At 43.8% G+C, this 20649-nt stretch overlaps 1 protein-coding gene and 1 long non-coding RNA gene across 8 annotated transcripts in view; one reads left to right on the forward strand and one right to left on the reverse strand.

The window, feature by feature from the left end:
- The window catches only part of RAB30 (RAB30, member RAS oncogene family), a 41247-nt gene extending 38547 nt beyond the window's left edge, over positions 1-2700 (reverse strand). The window contains exon 1 of the mRNA XM_068181659.1: positions 2565-2700. The gene's annotated coding sequence lies outside the window, so the exon portion shown is untranslated. The remainder of the gene's footprint in view (positions 1-2564) is intronic.
- Positions 2701-2854: 154 nt separating this feature from the next.
- On the forward strand, positions 2855-19344 carry LOC137469153 (uncharacterized). 7 transcript variants are annotated; one of them, XR_010996365.1, is made up of 4 exons: positions 2855-2975; positions 3015-3303; positions 4770-7150; positions 7383-11340. It is a non-coding gene; the product is annotated as an uncharacterized lncRNA (long non-coding RNA). The 7 variants fall into 7 exon arrangements; XR_010996363.1 differs by lacking the exon at positions 2855-2975 and having other exon boundaries at positions 3302-3406; XR_010996370.1 differs by lacking the exons at positions 2855-2975; positions 3015-3303 and adding an exon at positions 3318-3367.
- The last annotated feature ends 1305 nt before the right edge of the window (positions 19345-20649 follow it).

Genomic DNA, 20649 nt, shown 5'->3' on the forward strand with positions numbered 1-20649 from the left:
TCATCTCACCAGCCTTTGGGTTCCCCTGTACATAAGGTTGGGTGACACCCAAGCATCCCAGGGCAGCAACACTTCTGGGACAGGCAATTTAACACAGTTCAGGGCACACAGATGATGCTCATAAAACTAATTTGCAAGGATGTGAATTCTGGCTTCACTAGGAAGCCAAAAATTGGCATCATACTCAATTTCATGAAGAACAGGACTAAAATACAAGAAAACTCTGGAGAGTAAGACCATGAGACCACCTAATCTTAAATTTCCCTTCAGAAACTTGACATGTGTAAGAAAGGGAGGGAAAAAGTTAAAGACATGAGGAAATGTTTAGTGCTGCCTTCCTGGGATATTGTCTTTGCTTCCAGCAACTGGCATTTTGGAGAATTCTTGATTCAGAATAAACACATACACTGCATTTAGGTCTTTGTGGGACAAGAGGAAGGGTCCCCTAGCTCATTTAGGTTGAGTCACAGCAATCATTGAGCAATTTTCAGCTTTTTGTCCCTTTTTATATTTCAATTTCTGAAAGGCAAAATTTCAGCTGATTAATACAATAGTGTATATTTTTGAGGTACATTTTTAATCCACCTCCTGATATAGTATAATATAGCTTGAAAATGCTAGCATGCATTGTCACCAGTCTTTCTGAATCCAACAAATGTAATAAATTTTGAAAAACATACAAATATGTACTGCTATTTATGCATGTTTTGTTCAAGAGGTATACATATAGAAAGATGAAAACAGAATTTAAAAAGATTGGCATCACAAAAATTGTATTATTTAAATGCAAAATCCCTTGCCATGGATTCTTTGCTTGTTCTCACCAACTTCTAAATCAGTATTTCCCAGAACAATTCCCAGCCTACACTTTCAAATTATCACTTCATATCCAGTGCCTTCTATCCCAAGCTAACAAAATCACTGCTATAAAACTTCTCCTTTTACAGCCAAGATGGGAAACACTCTATTAGATTATCTGTTCCCTGCCTTGTAAAATAAAGGGGGAAATGCCATTCCAGGAAACAAAAATGTTAAAAAAAGACCAACCAAAGGCAACGCCTGTGAACAGTGTTGTTCTTTCCCTTTGAGTCAGTAGTAAAGAGGAAGGAAAAAACACAGTTAAAATAAATGCAAGGAGGTGTGGATGCAGCATGTTTATCCCACTGGAAAAAGGGAAGCTGTAAAGCACCATCCCTTGCATACGGACACCCCAACACCGCCTGGGTGTTTACAAACACTTTGAGCAAACCAAACAGGGAGTTTCATTGTCCCCACTGCACTCATGTCACCCTCTCCCCAGCACTGCAATTCCAGGGAGAGCCCTGCCAGAGGACACACAGTGCCAGTTACACAAGAGAAGCGCAGAAGTAAATATGCAGCAGAGGGGAGGAAAAGAATTAAAAATATCAGCTCAGCTGCACACTCTCTTGCTGCTCTCAGAACAGCCTCCAAGTGGGGCTTTGGTGAGGATTAACTGAAAAAGGCACTGAAAGATACTGACAGACTTGAAGCGAGCAGGACTCCTCTGTGTGCACACATTTCATTGCCACCAGCACAAAATGAGGTGTCTGGGGCCCACTGGCAATTACAGAAGTAATTTAGTTACAGAAGGGGATAAAACCTTCTGATGTCACATAATAACAACAAAAAAATTCGTTTATGTTGTACTAATACCTTAGCACTGTTCAAGTAAAGATCGAAATTGCACCTCACAAACAGCAAGGAACAGGGAAAAAATAAAAAGCCACACTAAAATGAAGCTCTGCTGGACCACAAAAATTCTACAAAGTTTAAAATAGAGGCACTTCTTGTATTTACGATAAAAGTGAAAAAGATCAGAACAGTAGCTTGAAAGTTGAAATAAAACATCAGACTGTCCAGCCAAGAATTTTAAAGATACTAACTCATGACTTGGAAAAGATACCTGGACCAACTGCACACAGCCAGGACTGAGAGTCAGTTGGATTCAAATCTCCCCCGTTTCTCTGAAAGAGGGGAGGAATAGCGGCGTCAAAGCAGCGAAGCCGCACGACAGCACACCAACGCCCCCAAAACCACCCTAAAGCACACCTCGTATTTGTTTTGTCCTCAGGAGCCCGGCTCTCGCAGGCTCCGCAGCGCTTAACGACAGCAATTCAAAACCCATCTTATTTTCCACTCTTATCCAGCGAGGGAGACAAACGAGCCAGGGCTCCCCGCCGGCTCGGGACCGCGCAGCTTCGGGGCGCCCGGAGCATCCCGGAGTTGCGGGAGTTTCCCGGGGGCTGCGGGACGCGCAGGGCAGCGGCGGAGCAGCCGCCGGGCCCGAAGAGCAGCGAGAGGGATTCATCTCCGCGGGATGAGACCACGTAGCGGATTAGGGCTTTTTTTTTCCCCTTCCCGTCCCTCCGCCCCTCCTTTTTCAGCAGGACCAGGGAACGACAGCGCAGTCCCGCCCGGCAGCGCTGCTCGCCGCTGAGGAACGCACAGTGCGGGGAAGAGCACCGGGAGATGGGGGCCGGGGAGGGAGGAGGTAACGGGACAAGGAAAAGCATACAAAAAGAGAAGAGGAGCGCAGAACTCACCTGGTTTGGGATTTTTCCTCCCTCTCCACGACCATAAAACGAGGCGGGAGCCAGGAGCCGGTCAGCGGCAATGGGAAGAAGCGGCGGCCCCGGGCCGCCGCACGCTGGGGATAGCGGGGCTGGGCGCTGCAGCCCCCGCACGCCGGGCTAGGTGCGGACCGCGGAGATGAGCGCGAGGCAGCCCACTTCCACTGGGATGGGTGCTGGCCACCCGCCCGGCGCAGGGCAGCTCCCCGGGATGGGTGCAGCGGGGTTGGGCGCAAGGCAGTCCCGCTCGGGGATGGGTGTTCAGTCCCCACCGCCCGTGCAGCGCAGCGCAGCCCTCCGGAACGCCGTCGAGCCACCCCGGGGCCAGGACGCCCGGGATAGGAGCTGCAGGGCTCGGCGCAAGGCAGCCGTCTGCGGGGATGCGTGCAGGGCCGCCCGCCCCAGGCAGCGCAGGAGCGGGAGCGCGGCCCCCCCCCGCCGTGTCCGGCAGCGGACGCGGCACCGGCCGAGCACAATGAGCGGCGGCGCGCGGCGCGCCCCCGCGGCCCCGCTGGGCAATGACATCACCCCTCTCGCCCGCCGGGGCGGGGCCACTGCCCGCGCCGCCGCCTCGCCATTGGCTGGCGCCCCTTGGCAGCGGGCGCTTCTGGGTTTTGTAGTTTCTTTTCTGCTGCCACATCGCGGCAGCGTGCAGGGCGTGGACTCCATTTCCCGGCAGATCCCGCGCCGCGCGGCCGCGCTAGGAAGCGGGGTAGGGAAGGAGGCGGTGGCCGCCGCCATGTTGATGGCGTGGGACGCTTAGCTCTGGAGGAGCGGTCGGGGAGCCGGGTTAAGATGTCGGAAAAGGGGGAAGGGTGGGAGTCCTGTCTTGGTTTAAGGGGCAAGAAAGAGCTTGTGCGAGCGGGTGAAAAAGAAAGGGGAGGCTGAGGAGTAGCCGGAGGGGCGCGGCGGGTAGGAGAGGGGTGCCCTGAAGGACACGGCCGATTGTCACTCGGTGACTGCCGGCTCTGGGTGCTCTGTGGTGGGCCGGGGCCGTGGGATGGGAGTCTGCCCCGGGGCTTGGAGGGGCCCGCACGGCTGCGGTGGGTGCGTGGCAGGAGCGGGCGGCGTGGCGGTGAAGCGGGGGCCGGTCCCGGCTGCCGGGGCGGTGCTGGTCGCGAACGGGAGGCCGCCCTGTGTGGCGCAGGAGCCGGGGCGGGCCCGGTGGCTCCTGGGGATGGGGCCCCCGCGCCTTCCGGGGAGAGGGGCCCGTGCGGGGCTGTACCAGCCACGGTGCTTGGCCCTTGGATCAAGTACGCACTGTGGGTTAAAGAGCAGGGCTGGCCTTGGTGGGGCGGCTGCCCGCAGAGAGCAGATTGGAACATGTCTTTGTCGCACACCAGGTGACAGCTTGCGCATCGCTGGTTTGAGGGGGTTTTTTGAGGGTTCTGGCTCTGTCTGATGCCTCATAATAGCACTAATGCTGTCTGGTTGTCAGAGACATACGCCTTGGTGTGACCAGCAGGAGGAGCTTTGCTTCCTTTTAAAGTCCTTAGCTTGTTTGGAAGAGGGTGGGTTGAGATTATATATAAGGCAGAAATTCTTTACTGTGAGGGTGGTGAGGCACTGGCACAGGTTGCCCAGAGAAGCTGTGAATGCCCCATCCCTGGAACTGTTCAAGGCCAGGCTGAATGGGGCACTGGGCAGCCTGGTCTACTGGAGGGTGTCCCTGTCCATGGCAGGAGAGGGTTGCAACCAGATGGTCTTTGAGGTCACTTCCAACCCAAATGTATAATTCTGTGTCCACAGACACGTAAATCATGTTTGAAAAAAGCTGAGAGAGCAGATGAGATGGTGTAAGACTTCTCGGCATGGTATGGGAGCAGCCATGCTGACTTGCTTCCCCACTGTTTTGCCTGTGCTTACTGTCTCATGTTGCCATGGCTTAGCCAGCTGACTAGGAGCTCTCTTAGTTTCAGCCCTCTGGTTGGCATGCAGGACGTAGGCTGGAATTTTGAGCAGTGGTTTTAGACTTTCTTGTAGTGAACATTATCCCTGCTTGTGCTAGTCTTTTGTGCTGGGGAATGTACTTGTTCATCAAATGAGAGAGTAATCAAATTTCTGTGAGCATTAAAGGGACTGGAGTTCCATGAAACCATGTGTGGAAGGCCTGTGCTCGAAACTGGAAGGGAAGATGGTCAAAGTGTTGCATGGCTTGTGAAATAATACCATTTCTAGTTACAGCTGATTCCTGTGAAATAAAGCATTTCATTGTGCCAAGAGGATACTAAATTGGAAAGGGTTGTGAAGAGTTTTGCAGGCTTGCTTGAAGTCTTGGCAAAAGTCCAGTAGTGGTACAGCTCAGGTAAAATGGAGTCACAACGGTGTATTTCATTCTTTGGCTCCTCCTGGAGGTAAGTACAAGGCATTTGCTGAGGGCACTGCTGCCCAGTAACTACACAGATGGTGTGTTTGCTACAGGATACATGACTGCTGGAGGAAGGATGTTGTGAGATGTTCTGTCGTGCAGATACTTCACCTGAACATTGCAGCCTTTCAAGATTTGCTGGTACTACAGCAATGTATGCTATGCTTTTATCACTTCAGATGCAGCTCCCTCTAGTTAAAGAAGCTGAACCAGTTGCATGCCATCCTGCAGAAAGTCCAGTGTTCTGAGTGTGCTTCTCCTCACAGGCAGGTTCTCCTGTTTTATCATACTCCTCACTGAAAAAAAGGAGTGGTGGGGGTGTAATGCTCTATTAATAAAATTTGTAGCATCAATAGTTCCATATATCTGGAGAATTCCGAATTACAAGTACAGCCCCTTTTATTTCTTTCCTAATTCTGTTTCTCCTCTACACAGATACTTTTGATTAGGTGAGCTGTGGGTGAAATAAAGGGCACAATGACTTCTGTCACAGCTGTTGTCCGCTGTAGACTTTAGGCCTATGCTTTTATCTCTGCAGCTGATACCTGGTAAGGATGATAAATATTGCAGTGCAATGGTTGGGTCAAGCTTGGTTATCTTTTCTTTAATTGTCAGAAAAAGTGCATGTGAAATTCTCATCCAGGATGGTCTGCTGGCCGAATGACAGTATGTTTTGTTAAACTGGTTTAGAAACAATTGGTTTGACCTGCAGTAGTTCCCTTCACTCCCTCCCCATCCCCCTGCAGTCAGTGCTGCTGCTCTGAGGAGGATGCTGTGCACCCCACTTCACAGATAATTGTATTTTGTTATTTATTTCTTTATCTGTAGATGTAGATGCCACTGATGTCTCATCTAAAGTACGAAAAAATAAATTACTTCAGAAAGACCCAGATGAGCACCTGATGCAAGAGAGAAGTAAAACAAGTTTTCTCTGCGTGTGTTGTTCACTTTAGTCTGTTTTGGAGGATTTGATACTTGCCAGTGTATGGATCTTGTTGGTCACAGCTTGTCAGACATGTTAATGATGAAACCTGTGTTACGTGTCTCAGACTTGGATCATCTGTTCACCTGAAAGTGCCAATGTCCAAATCTATCCTGACCCAACAGGCCTTAATTGCAACGTCTGTAAGAAGCTTACAGTCCTATTGCAGAAATAGGTGCTGTGGCTGCATCTCATATGAAAAGATAGAAGGTGACAGTAGAGCTGAAAACCCACCTGTGGCATTTCCTAAACATCAATATGCTCTGCTTTAACGCTGTTAATGAAAACCTGCTCCTCTGTCTGTGTGGTCCTCAGCCTATGTAGCTGAGAGGTTTGTGTGTACTTTACTATGCTGACATCCTGCTCTGCAATACCTATGGGTTGTCTTTGTTATTGAAGCGATTTTGGTCACTGTGGACTCTGGTAAGCAACCACCCTGTTTCCTGACCTGGAGAATCAGTTGGAAGATCCTGAAGGAGGGATGAGGAAGTTAAGTAGGAATGTGCTATCATTTTGCTCAAAGAAGAAATTGCACAGTCTTAAGTTTAATCCAAGTTCATACGAGAAGCCTGTCTTGTCTCAGTGCTCATTCTGACAAGTTTGCTCTTACAGAAACCAAGCATTTGGATGCTTAAATTGAGTATTCACTGGGTAGTATACAAAGCCAGGCTGCATAAGAAATACAGATTTCAAGATGAGGTGTACTAATACATCATGTCATAATTTTTAAGGTGTGTAGTGGTCTAGGTCTACTGTCACATCCACAGTACAGCACAGAAAACTTGGGGTCCTTGGAAATGATGGTCAGGCATAATGTCATTCCTGGTATACAAATTAACTGGACGGAAAGATTTGCATGTGCACTGAAACGAAGTGTTATATGGTTTCTAAGAGTTATACCATCTATGCTAGTCTTGGCACATACATTTTCTTTTAAGATCCTCTTTTTTAAATTATCCTGGCTGTAAAACTTAGTTGTCTGCAGTCCCTTTGGGGGAAGGAGTGGAAGTGTCACTGACCAACTGCTTATTTCAAAGCCCGTGGGGGAAGGGTGTAAACTCTTTCAAATTAAAGTTACTGTTCAGATGATAGTGGATGAAGAAGCTGTGATGCAGGTTGGTTTGTTTCCTGTGGAGCTGGAACTTTGCCAAAAAGTTTCTGGAGCTGCAAGGGGAAAGGTGAGAGGATGAGTTCAGCTGGGAAGAACAGGTAAATACTTGTATGTCGCATTACTGTATTTCCAGATATCTTAATGCTAAGAATACATTGTGAGCTTGGAAAAACAGGAAAGAGTGGAAGGTTTCTGTGCATTTTTAAAGTCTTCTAAATGAAATTGTGGGGAGTCAGCTGTTAAACCAATACCTTGAGCCAAACGAGTGTAAAGCAACTCTGGAAATAATTCTAATGACTAATTATAAAATGTTATCCTTTTGTCTTTCAGCAGAAAGAAGAGTGCTCTAAGAGCAGTCAAGAGTCAAGTTAGGATGGACATGTTCTTCAGCTGAAACATGGCAGTAGTTCAGTAGCAGTTACACAACAGAAAAGGGTGTGCAGGCTGCTGCAAGTCCCTATGTTCTTAAGATCTGTATCTGAAAGAACTCAGTAGAGAGAGAAAGGTGGTTGCTTCCACAACTTCGAACTTGTTCAGTTCACTCTAACAAACTCAGTTGAAAAAAGAGCACATCTAACACTGAAACAGGAAATTGATTTTATTTTAGATACTGGGGAAGATAATCACAATATGCAGAACTTAAAAGTGCTAGTCAGGACACTGAAAAACTGCAGGTAGCTGAAGTACAGGAGGCTCCAAGATTTCAGTTTTGGGAAGCTCCCTCTTGGAAGGCGCACTAGCAGTGGGAAGAACTTGCTAAACACGAGGGGAATCTAAAGTTCTGCAACTGCTACCTACACATGGATATATCTCTTAAGGTGAGATGGCCTGACATGGCCACTAAAGACCATAAGGCTGTAGGCAGACTGCATTTCTCTTAAAATGATATATGCCACTACCCAGTTCAGAACCACCCAAACAGCTTCAGTTTTTGTCAAATACTCTTAGTTCTTGGAACAATAGCTTTTTTGGGGCCACCTAACTCCTGCAGAGCCAGCTGGCTGATTGCAGCTGTGCACTGAAGATAAGCCTTCACCGCTCCTGGATTGCTGGATAATGGCACACAAATGTGGCTCAGATAGACTCAGGGCTGAGCATAAATCCTTTGGCTGTCACTGTTTTGGATTTAATATATACAATGGGTGCCCTGAGCACTTCCATGTGGAACAAGAAACACTTGGAGTGCATGTTTAGATGTATTTTCTGTGTACACTGCCCTCTGCAGCACAAAGCTTGATAAAATCTGGTATTGCATAAAGCAGGTAGAGATATCCCACTGAGGTTATGGTTGGTGTGGACCTGACTCAGTTGTCACTAATCCAGGGAAGGTCTATTTCTATTGTGTTGTGGTAAACCTGAGTTGGTAACTCGTACTGTTTAGCTGATGGGCTTGTCCATGCCAGGAGAGCAGTCCATGAGCTGACAAACATTCAAGCATGGTACTAGCTTTTACATCTTTCAACATTAAAAAAAAAAAAAAAAGTGGGAGTGGAGAGAACAGGATTTTTAAAGGCCACATAAATTTTACTGAAATTAAAAGCTCACTAAGAATATGTTTATTGAAATAATGCATTTTGGGAAATTGCCTCCTTTGACAAGGGCAGTATGAGCCTTTGGTTATGGCAAGTGTCCAGCACTGTTATTTGGCCCTTTCTTTTGTGAGGTTGTAGGGGAAGAATGTTGGATGAAGGGAGAGTGAAAGCCATAACCAGAGGTTAACATTTAATTTTAGCAGCTATGTTTATGTGAAGTGATGCACCGTTACTAATTTTCAAAGGAAGTCCCACACCTAAATTGATGGAATCCCTGATCATGTGTGCAAGTGTCTTTGGGTTCTTCAGCTATTTGAGTGCAGTGGTGCAAAATTACGTGTTGCTTCCTCTATGATTCAGTTTAAAATACAAGCTTGGGCAGTGAGTACCTAATCCAACAGCATTGTAGTCAGAGCATTCGTCAGTACACACAAACCATTTCCTTTTGGGTAAATACTGCACTGCAAAAAAACATGCGGCTTCTAGGACAGCAACATTTGATTGTGTTGCCTGTGCCACAGTTGCCTGGGTTTGCTCTCTTCCTAGCCCTGGATTCTTTACCCAAACTTCTAGTATTTCTGTATGTTACCATTGGTTGACTCTTTCATTTTTGGGTGGGTTTTTTTTGCTGTTTATTTGCAAATGCCTCTTCCTGGAAAACTGGCAGTGACAGTAAGTATCTCAGGTTCCTGGCCAAGTTTCCACTCACATGGTTTCACTTGCTTCATTTTGTCAAGTTATTTACATGTGGTGTCCTAAGGATGTAATGTAATGGATTGCTGGTGAGGAGCTAACCTTGTGTGGGCTGCAGTCCACATAGGTTACACAAACCTGCTTCCTCATGAATTCAGTGGCTACTCTTGCAGCCCTTGGTTTCCTGATGCACAACTTTATGAAAAAGATAATGTTACACTGCTCTTGCAGAGATTTAAAGTTGGTCACATTAGTGTTGCACACTTTACCTGTGGAGTTGCATGACCCAGAATGATTTCTGAACCTTCTTCTGCATGCACAACACCTACGGTGAACACAAGGTGGGAAGGATATATTCTTCATGTCTTAATAGGTCTGATGTGCCACAATACAGGAAAGATAGATAGCATGGAGATGTGTAGTTGATGACTTAAGGAACCTTGCTCAAGGTAGTTTTAACCCTCATGTTCTGTTTTCAGGGGTATCAGCATTGTTTTGTTTCTAGTAGAGCCTCTAGGCATGCATTCCCAGGTGGTGTAATTACTTGAATTCCCTGCTTCTGAGCTCTTGAAAAATGCAGTTGCGTGAAACAAGGCAGCAGTGGCATTGGTAGTTTGAGGAGTTTGGTGTTACCTCCTGCCCTTGCCCCTTCCCATGCTGCAGTACACCATTCCCTTTCACACTAATGCAACTACCTGGAGTGGCGTATGGAGCTATCAGTGTTTTAATCAGGGTGTTAACACACACTCCCTGCCCTGGGTATGCTTTTCTGTGGGTCATTGCAGATGTTCGGAGGAGGAGTTTTGTAGTTCTGTGGCTTTCTAGAACTTGACTTAGGTTTGTGAACTGCTTTAGAGCATTTTCACCATGGCACAAAAAACAGCTGGCCGGGGGCATGCTAGAAGTCCAAAGTTGTTGCCTTGTTGCTGATGTCTCTGACTCATTAAATCATGCGTCTAAGGATACTGTTAATTTTGTGGGGAGGAGCAGCAGTGTCCCTTGTGCACATGGGTGTTTTTGTTAACCATGTTTTTCTGTGTTAGGTCTCATGACACAGGCTTTATGTGGTTTTGCTGTGTGTAGCCTTCTGACCAGGCAGCTCAAGCAACCCTGCTGTCTATAAGCAGCACTAGAGATTGTTCAATGTACTCCAGACAAATTGTTGTAAACAGAGCTGGAGTTAGATGTGGAACACTTTTCTCCTAAGTTTGTGGGGCTTTTTATTACTGAAGCTACCAATATATTTTCCTTTGATGGAACTAATTCTTATATATATGAAGTTGTATGTTACCCCTGCACACATAGCCAAATACAATTATATATTCAATGGCAGAGTAGATCAGCAAAAGAGAGAATTGGTTACTAAAATGTTGTACATATGATAGGTAAAAAGCTAATCCCTATTTCATTTTTGCAGTGTTCCTGCTTCCAGTGAAGGCTGCTCTGCTGTGAGCTCTTACTATGCAATTATGATTTCCTTTCTCTGTTCTGATAGTGGTGAATGTTGCCCTCTGATGAGGACAATGAAGTGACAGCTGTTTAAGAGAGGACTGCAGTGGCTTCACTGTACATGCTCTGCGTCAGTGGATATCAGCTAAAAGAGTAATTGCATCCCCCAAGAGTTAGGCTTGCTGCTGTTAACCTTTCTGGAGAAGCAAACATGAAGTAGAGGCACACGCAAGCCTCACATGAGCTGGCAGCCAGGTGGGTGCTGTGTGTCACCAGGGATGACAGGCAGTCACACTTTACTAACTCACAGCAGTGATGTCCATTTGGCCTCCTGAAAATTCTTGCCCACTGAAACCTGTCAACTCCAGGGTAGATTGTGACTAGAGGAGCTGCTGTCCCAGAGCTACTTCCTGGAAACAAGGAGGTGATGAAATGGAGTTTATTTTAGTAGGTCCAAAGAGAATAAATGAATGTTATTCATTATAATTATTTCTACAATCATTCATAAGTATTTTTATAGTGTAAATTGTTTTTAAGTACATATCTGGAAATCTAGGCATATATGTCTGTATATAAAATGTATATATTTAAATACATTTGTATACATTGTTTTATATATTAGTCATAGTTTAACACTTGTTAAAATACAAATTAGAAAGTTGGGAGAATCATGGAAAAGGAGAGGAACTTTGTGTTGACAAACTCATGGGATGGAGAAGCTGTTCCTTTTTGAGAACAAATAGAACACATCTGGTCCACAACAAATACAGTTGGCATGAATTGTTTTGTTAAAATGTCTGCTCAAACTCTTTTAAACTCTTAACCTTGAGAGGGTGGATTAACCTTGTCATGAGTACTGAGGCATGTGAAATGCTTGGCCATGAAAGCAAGAATGTGAGGGGTCTCTCACAAGTTTCTGTCAACACTTCAGTGATGTGGCTCTCTGGGATGGGTGGCATTGCTGCCGTTCATTCTGAGTGGTATTGCATGGGTTTGATGATACCTCAGATATATCCCATACTTCTGCTATATTCGGTTCTCTGCTACCTGAAGTTAAATTTAGGTACAAATCACATCAGCCAAGATCTTGTTTTTGGAATATGTCTGCTTTACTCTTTCTGGTATGAGTGTTTTTGCTTCTTGAGTACTATAGATTTATCATCTTATTTCTCCCAAAGGAAACCTTGAACTTTCCCTGTGCTCTGAGAGTGCTTTATGTGTGCAACCTCCAGGTAATGTTCACCTTCATGGATGTAAGGGAGTAGCTATCCTAGTCTTTGCTGAATTTACTGCTCAGCAGTCAGTGACTTAGCAGGAAAAACAAGGCATTATTTTGCTCATGTCCACTATTCACAAATGGCATTTGGTTTTCATCACCATTTTGTTTCTAGCTAATGTGTCTGCCAACACACAGGTTTTCCAAACTCCTTTTATTTTTTTTTTTTTGCTCTTTCTCCTATTTCCTTGGCACCCATAAGTAGTACATTGCACTCAGTGTTTAGTGTGTGAGAAAACCTAGGATAATTCTGTATAGTAATAAATTTTAGCTGTGGGGAGATGGTGATTTTGGTGTCTGGAGAATTCCACCTATAGCATCCCATCATTATAAAGAAAAAAGTAAGCTTAGAGGAAAGAGCCCTCCTTGAATCTGGGTGGGGAAAGAGATGTAATAGCACTTAAAAAGTAGACAAAAAGTGCTCTTCATGTGGTAAGTTTCATATATTTAACCTTTGCATTTTAAAATTTTAAAGTTGTACCTTCTATTTCCCAAACTGATGAAACCTGAGGAAAACCAGATCTCTGTAGCCAGTTGCTTCAAATACCTATACCTCTAATACAGAAGTGGTGTTTTGCAGATGCCCAGGGAAGATGCAGACCCACAGTATTGCTGGGAACCAACTGTCACAGCTAAAATACAATAGTGCAAAACCTGTCAGCAGGCTGAGCAAACCCAGTCCTTCATACACGTTATGTCTACAGTGTTCTGTGTGAAAGATGTTATCCCTTGGAAAAGTTGCTGACACATTTTAACAAGGAGAATCAAAGACTTAGCACTACTTCTGTAGGGTTCCCCTAATTTGTAGTGTATTCATAGTCATAGTCAACTACTGCTCTCTCTTTAGTAAAGATTATATTGGAAGCCATCTGTAGATAAATAACTTCTTGATACAGTTTTAATTATTCACCCATTTTCATATGGCCTGGTTTTGACATCAGCAGGTACGTTCACATTTCTGAGTCCAAAATGCAAGGTAGCTTTATGATATTTCTTTAGAAAACAGTAGGAGTCATAAAAGAAGGCCTAATTTTCAAAACAGAAACATTACATTTGTGTTTTATTTAAAATAAAATGAATGCATGCAGGTGGTTGTGCAAGTCAGTACAGGGTTAGTTCAGGCAGGGTTTGTGGTTTCCTAGCCCACCTGTTTTGCCTGCAGAGCAGCAAAGAGTGCAGTTTGTGCAATCATAAATCCTGTTCTCTCCTGGCAAACTCCTAGGGACACGGCTGTAAGGTGAAACCCGGGTTGGATGCAGCTGTAAGGGGAGAAAGGGAATAGCAGAGCTTCCCCTGCAGAACCCGAGGCACCCTGTAATGCAAACGGGCACAAGAGAGGAGCTTACCTCGGTCCCTCCCAGCTCCCCTTGGGTCACACTGCTCAAGTCTTTAAAGGTAGCTGAATTCTGCGTGGTGCTGCAAAATGCACATCAGGGGCATTGATATCTGCTGGCTCTGAAACTGGAGAGGCTGCTGTAGCTGCCTTGGCTGCTGGCCCACTGTACCCGTGGGTGTCCACCAGCAGAGGGTGGCTCTAAGACCGTTCATGTATTGCTGTAATGTTTAAACACTACAGTGTGAATATTGAGTGTGACGGCCTCAGTGCTTCCTTTAGTGCCTAATACTTCATCTTTAGTTAGTAATTACAAGAAAGAAGTATCTAGAAAAGATTTTTGTTTCAGCTTTCCCTCCCTGATTTGTTTTTGGATTTTTCCCCTCTGGCATTATTGTTCCAGATAAGAATAACCAAATATTATTAAGTTTAGGAAGACAGGTTTGAAATAATGTTGGTTTTGATTGGGAACTGCTTCTGCCCAGGATCAAGGTATTTGAAATAAGTAATTGCATAAGTTGTCAATGCTCTAGCATTCATTAGGGATTGAAACATGAGACATGAGTAGTGAATGAAAGTAATTTCCCTGAACTTCAGATACCTAAGGTGCCCAGTGTGTGCTTTGGCTTTCCTTGCACTCTGTGGAGAGCACTGCACACATCCAAAGATTGATTTCAGCACCTTTTACCCTAATTCAAGATCTCAGTTTCGAGAACACGAGCTAGCAGGAGCCTGAGCCCAAACAACACTTGTGTGTGTATAATTATTCTCACGTGGAGTCCCACTATGTGTGACAGTTAATGACTAGATGGTTAGTTATGTGAGTAGTTTATGTAGGAATGGGATCAATTCTTGTGTCTGTGCTGCAGGGAGACTAATTTGTCTCTTGATATGTTTGTTCGTTGACCACAGAGGAAGCAGAGGTTAAACTAGCTCAAAGTTAAGATTATCTGACCTCCACATCTAGCTGAGATACAGCTCAGCCGCTGTGCCTGCAGGCTGCTGCTGCTAACACTCTGCTTGGGTAACACTCTGCTTCATCTTTGAAGGCCTGCACACACTTAATAGATTTTATAGATCTGATTTCACATCTAAGGGACTAAAATGTAACAGTTAAAGTTGCATAATTAGTAGACAGTCGTTAAATTTTCTGAAACCAGTGGAATTTCACAAGGGACCATGTGTGTGTGAATAAGTAGTTCAGGCTGTTATTGAACTGGAGACCTGTTGAGAAGCTTTACAAAATAAAAGATAGTATTAAATGATGATGGAAAATATTTTGTGTTCTAATATATAGTGATTTATATTCTGAATTAGATGCTCTATTCAGAATTTTCCTACATATCTTTAAGTAGCTTTAAAAGGTTTGAACTAAAATTCAAACACTTCTGTTCTTTATTTCAGTTTATTTAACTTTCAGAAATTATTTTCAAAATGGAATTCCTATCTAAAGTTCTTCAATTAAAAAGCTCAAACACCTGAGTATGAGCAGTTTGAGGAATTGCAAAAGTATAGCACAGATGCAGCCTTAGTATTTACTAGAGCAGGTAAAATCCCTCACTGTTTGCGGAAATAGAACAACTTAGGGACCAACTCAAGCAAAGAATTGAAGAGGCATCTTCACAAAGGCTACAAACAGCAGATACAGCAGATGACCTCTGGCTTTCTCTTCCACAGAAGACAGGCAATACCAAATATGAATAGGATTCACTTCCTCCTCCCTGCCTGATCGGCAGGTATCAAGCCTTTTGAACCTGTTTCCAAGACCATGTCCATAGTGCAAGAAGGGTTTGATGTATGTAAACATACAGACGTGCCACAACAATGATTAAGGGATTAGAGGAAAAGGGTCAGGAGGATAAGAGAAGATTATTGCAGACACAAGGGTGTATTCATGACACCAGCATACACTGTGGTTCTTCTGGAAGTTTCCAGGCTACACCAGACTATACAGAGCTTTCTGCAGGATGTAAGCGTGCCCAGCATTTGTGCTCTGCTTGAGGTTAAGATGGAAAATCCTGTGTGTGATTCCTTGCTGTAATGACCTGTTTGTATACAGATGGGCTTTCAAGTTATGGAAATGACCCATGACTTATGAAATAGCCTCTTCCTGTTTGTAATGATGCAGTGAAGTATTGAGTCATCTCTAACCCCTGAGCCTTCCCTGTACATGCTCTTTGTTGTTTGTGACCTGTCCCCTGGGATTTGGACTGATGACCCTGGACAACTGTTTTCACTTGAACTGGTCCCAGTTTTACCAGTTTTGGATGAATTACTGCTCTTTCCTAGGGAAAAGATTTGATTCACATCACTGCTGATTTGAATTATAGTAACTTACTGAAAAATTACCTGTGTATAGTTAGGTTTAAGTTAATGGATTCTTGATTTGGGGGATTAATTACTTGTATTTACTGTATGTACCTAACTTTCCTCCCACAGCATAATGAGTCCAGGAGTCCACAAAGTTCTGGATTCAGATGGAAAGTATATACTGTAATGCTCCACAAGATTATATTTCACTGACTTTTGGAGAGAGGCCCTAATGCCAGTGAAATCTCAGCAATATGACATCTGATCCTTCAAGGGATGAAATAGAGTAGGTGTCTGCAAAAAACAAAAAGTCTTTTGTGAGGTATTTCGTTGGGTATTTTATCCTTTCTCTACAGAATATACCAAAGGCTTAGGTAGAGCAGGCTGGATGGCCCTTAGAGTGGTTAAATTTAGTTTAACTTCGACATAACATCTTGGCTGAAGAGCTGCATTTCTAGTGGCTGTGCAGACTGCTGGGTGTGCTGCCAAATAGCTGGAGATTGCAGAGTGATGTTGTTGTTGTTAATTTGTTTCTGCCAGAGAGACATTTCTGTACATCTCTGGGACAGCGTCATAAGTCACTGTCTTGGTTTGAAAAGGCAGGTGTTTGCTAAGGAAGGCAGGAGCCTCCCTTGAAATGGAAAATGTAAACCCCCTCCCTCTGAATTATTGTATTTTTGAAATTAAGGGGCTCTCAGGCAAAGATATGGGAATAGGAATAACTGTTCTTTACTAGGAAAATTAAAATAAAAATGCAGTAGTAAAAAAAAAAAAAATACAGTCAGACTAGAACCTGACGTAGCAGTCTGGTGGCTGCAGTCGTCCTGGAGTGATAAATGTGGTTCTGTTGAAGCAGTGATTCTGCAGAAGGGTGTGGTTCTCCTCTGAAAGTCTAGTGGTGATGCAGACAGGTCTGATTTTCCTCTGGGAATCCAGTGGGAAAAGGTTAAACCACCTGTTTTTTAACAGCTGGCCCATTAACAGAAAATAACTGCCCCACCTGCAGATGGTAACAGAATACATACTTACGGTTACATCTTGCATTGCAACCTAAGACAATAATCTGCTTATTGATCTTACCTATCCCTGGACCCAGTGTGAACTCAAGCATAATGTATATGCCAGTTTAAAGCCACCGTGCCTTCCTAGAAGCAGCTCATTTTAGCTGTTGTCCTATAAAGAAGGAGGAAAGAAGGTGGAACAAATGAAATTACATCGGTGGGGTAAAAGAGCCAGCAGTTTTCCAGGTTTGAAATGCAATGCCTTTAGACATTGACAACTGACAGTTGCTTCATCAAGGCACAGAATTTTGCAAAAGTCTTTGACAAGTTAAATACAGATGCTACATGAGGCATTTTCTTGTGGAACGTTTTTAATGGCTATTCTTGGTGTTTCAGTGGGATCTTACTTTTTTAAAGCAGAGATTTGTCACCAGTTAATCGATTTGTCTGAATTTTCTGCCAAAATCAACAAGGAAGGAATTGACAGGACAGACTTTAGAAACAGGGAAGTTGTGACATGTTTGAAGAGAACGCATGCTCAGAGGAGGGTCTGCTTCTCTTTCAAAAAGCAGTTTCCTATCAGCAAAACAAGCTTGACTCTTTCCCTTGCCTTGCAGCAATGCTACGGGGGTGCTTCATCTTGTGAGAAGTAAAGGGAAAGAGATTTACTAAAGAACAGCCTTGCACATGATATTGCAGCTCCAGTCATTCTATTGAGTTGAGCTAAGGCAAGTATTCAAGCAAGCTGAAACGCTAAGGATTAGGAGTCTTGGCAGTAATTACAGGGTCTGTTTTTCTACTGACAATGCTGCAGCTTCTATGACAAAGGAAAGAAATACATATTGGTACAACAGTACATAAAAATATCACCCTGCTGCCTGGTCATGGCTGATGTGGGGCAGACATGTCAATCTCCTGAGAGAAATCAACAGTGCAAAACTTGGGTGGTTGCAAACTGCCATTTTTTAATACTGAAAGATCAAACTTCAAGCAGCGGAAAGTGTGAGGCAGTGCCCAGAGCAGTTCTATCTTTCAGAAATGTAACTAAACAAAAGTAGCCAGGAGTTCAAGAACTAACTTAAAACAGAGATTATACCTCTTCTCTCTCCATTCTTCTCCTCACCCTTCCCTCAAACACTACAACCAAAACCAACAGCACACCATGTCTTCCCAAGCCTCAGTATTTACTCACACATAAAGAACATGCGAAGCTTTTTAAAATCCCCTTGACAACTGGTACAAGAAAACTGTTTAGCTATGAGTGGAATGTCCTCTTACAAAATGCCAAACAGCCTTGTGTTTTTTAGGCCAAAAGTTAACAAGTTGAACTGTGAGCTCCTATTACTTGTTCTGTTCCTCCACAGTAAGAATCTGGAGTGCTTTAAAAATGCTGAGAGCATGACAGTGATTGACAAGAAAAGAAGGAATGTAAGGACATACTGCACTTTTTAAATTTTTAATTATTTTTGTAAAACAAGATTGATAGTGATGGAGGTCCTGCATTTGCAGTTTGAACCAGGAGCCAGGGCTGTTTTCTCAACCATGACCCTTACACACTGCCTTGCACCCTTATGTAGGAACACCAAATATGGTAAAATTCCAGATTAAGGAGAGAGATCCTAAGAAATTAAACAGCTGCTTGAACCTTTCATGTTTTAACTTTTTCTCAGTGAAAGCATGTCTTAATTTTAGTGTGTGCAGTGCATGTGTGAGGCTTTTTCCATGATTTGTACTGGATGTGTGCAGTGATGGATCTCCAAGCATATAGGTTTGGTTCCAGTTCAGAGTGGGCACACGACCACCTTGCCATTGAATTAAGATATACACATGCAACATATGGAGTTCATATGAGTTTTTTAACAGTTGGTAGCTGATATCTAATCTGACATGAACTGACAATGGCACAGAGAGCAGTAGTTTTAGTCACATTAAGTGTGTCAGTAAGAAATGAGCAACATTTTAGAGAAATTTTAGCTGACAGTGTGAGTGAAAGCTGGATCTGCACCTTGGGTAGCAGGTTATGGTATATCTGGTCTGATGCCAAGGGCCCTAATGTTGCATTTATTGTGTCATTAAGCCATGGCCAGAGAGGAGGAGGGTGAATCTCTTAAAGTTGCTGAAAAAGGAGAACACTGCCACTGGTATGTTCTTCTCAGTGAAAAAGCCAGTGCTATGTGAAAACTGCTGTTGGAGATGATTCAGCCATCATCTGTCTGCATGTTAAATCTTCAGAATTCTCTGTAACTGCATAGAGATGCCAAAAACAACGTGAAACTGCTAACATGTACAAGCAGGGAGATTTAAGGATGTGTTGCAAGCATTTGTATAACTACACTTGTTGTACTGAGCTCAGATGCAGTTCTTGTCTGCTTGGATCATTTAACTGGCCAAAAACCAAAATATACCCTTAAAATTCCACAGACACCTATGCCCAGTAATGACAGGGTCCTCCAGTGACATGTTAACTATGTCAAAAAATTATTAGCTAAATAGTAGCTGGGTTTTTCTAGTTAAAAGAAAACTAGGAAATTTTAATCTGTATTCCAAGATAAGCTTAAAAAACCTTACTTTTTTCATTATGTGACCTGGTTATCCATTGTGGTAACTTGGTGACTGGACAATTTGGATCTGCTAATTTATTGACTTCACTGAAAACACAGCCTAAATCATCTAAAATATAGATCATTGCTTTGTTTGTCATCAGTCTGCTGAAATTTTAAGTAAACTAGGTAAATGTGCTTTGTCAGATTCATGCATACATGGGACATGGTATCTGTTTACTTCATCAGCTCACAAGCTGGGTCACAGTCTGTGAAGGCATACAGCTTTGGCGTAAAATCACCAGCTTCTTGCACCCATCTCCACAGTGACTACCTACATGCCTTCCATTGCACAGGTTCTACATCCCCAAAAAAGTGACAAGAGATTGCTATCTTGCCATACTGACAATGTAGCTGTTTATATAGAGTATAAACATACATGTTCATTCTGCATGCACTGACATGCCTTCATTTACCCACGTAAGTCAACACAAGGCACAAAATTGCCAGATGTCTTCACCTGTAATGAGCACCTACCTGGACACACACAGCTGGTTTGGAACAGGACAAGGCAGGCAGTTACAGGGCATCTAACTTGACTGCCGCAGGGCACAGCAGCCACAGCCTTGGGCCTCCTTCTGCAGCTTGCAGGGGGAGTACCTGCTCTCTTCGTGTCCACTATCTATTGTGTTCCCTGGAACACGGTGTATAACAAAACATACAGGCTGTGTTTTTGGCACCAGGGAAGATGCTGCCTCTGTCTTGGATGCTGCAGCTGTGGTTGGAACCCTGGAAAGGGGACAAGATGCTTTTCTTTGGTGCTGTTAAGCACGATCAGTTCAGTGAACCACTTTAAGGATAGGATGGACAGAGAAAAGTGTTTGGAAGAAAGAACCTAAACTAACACAGGGTTAATTTAGAAACTTTCTGTTTCTATTCTGCCTAACTTGAAGAGTTCTCTGTTGTTGTTGTTGGGGTTTTGTAAAAAGTATTCCTTTATGTTTAACAAAATCTGATTTCTGAAGTTAAGAGCTTTGTGTTTTGGGATGTATGTTTCAAGGGAAAACCGGAGGTAGGTCCGCCTCAAAGATCTGCTGACTCCACCAAACTGCTAATATAATTATAAATGTTTATTACCTCCAAAATGAGGAGGTGCCTGCTTTAAGGTGTCTTGCAGGATAATAATATTAATTTCTTAGTTCATTGCTGGAGATGCTGTTCCTCTGCCCCGTGGTTAGTGGATTTGCACTTAGTAGATTTGCACGTGTACATGACAAGAGCCAATTGTGAAACACAAAGATTTGAATGTAAACTCATTGCTAAACTTTGGCCTGGAAGCATCAAGTTGTTCTTCTGAGCATTTGCACGTACAAAAGGTGAGTACAGAGGTAAAGAGCAATAAAAAGGCAAGGCAAAAGAGAAGAACTCATGAAGCACCTCAGCAGAGCTACCCTGTTGGCCTG

The sequence above is a fragment of the Anomalospiza imberbis genome, chromosome 2, assembly GCF_031753505.1.
Source record: "Anomalospiza imberbis isolate Cuckoo-Finch-1a 21T00152 chromosome 2, ASM3175350v1, whole genome shotgun sequence".
Taxonomy (NCBI): domain Eukaryota; kingdom Metazoa; phylum Chordata; class Aves; order Passeriformes; family Viduidae; genus Anomalospiza; species Anomalospiza imberbis.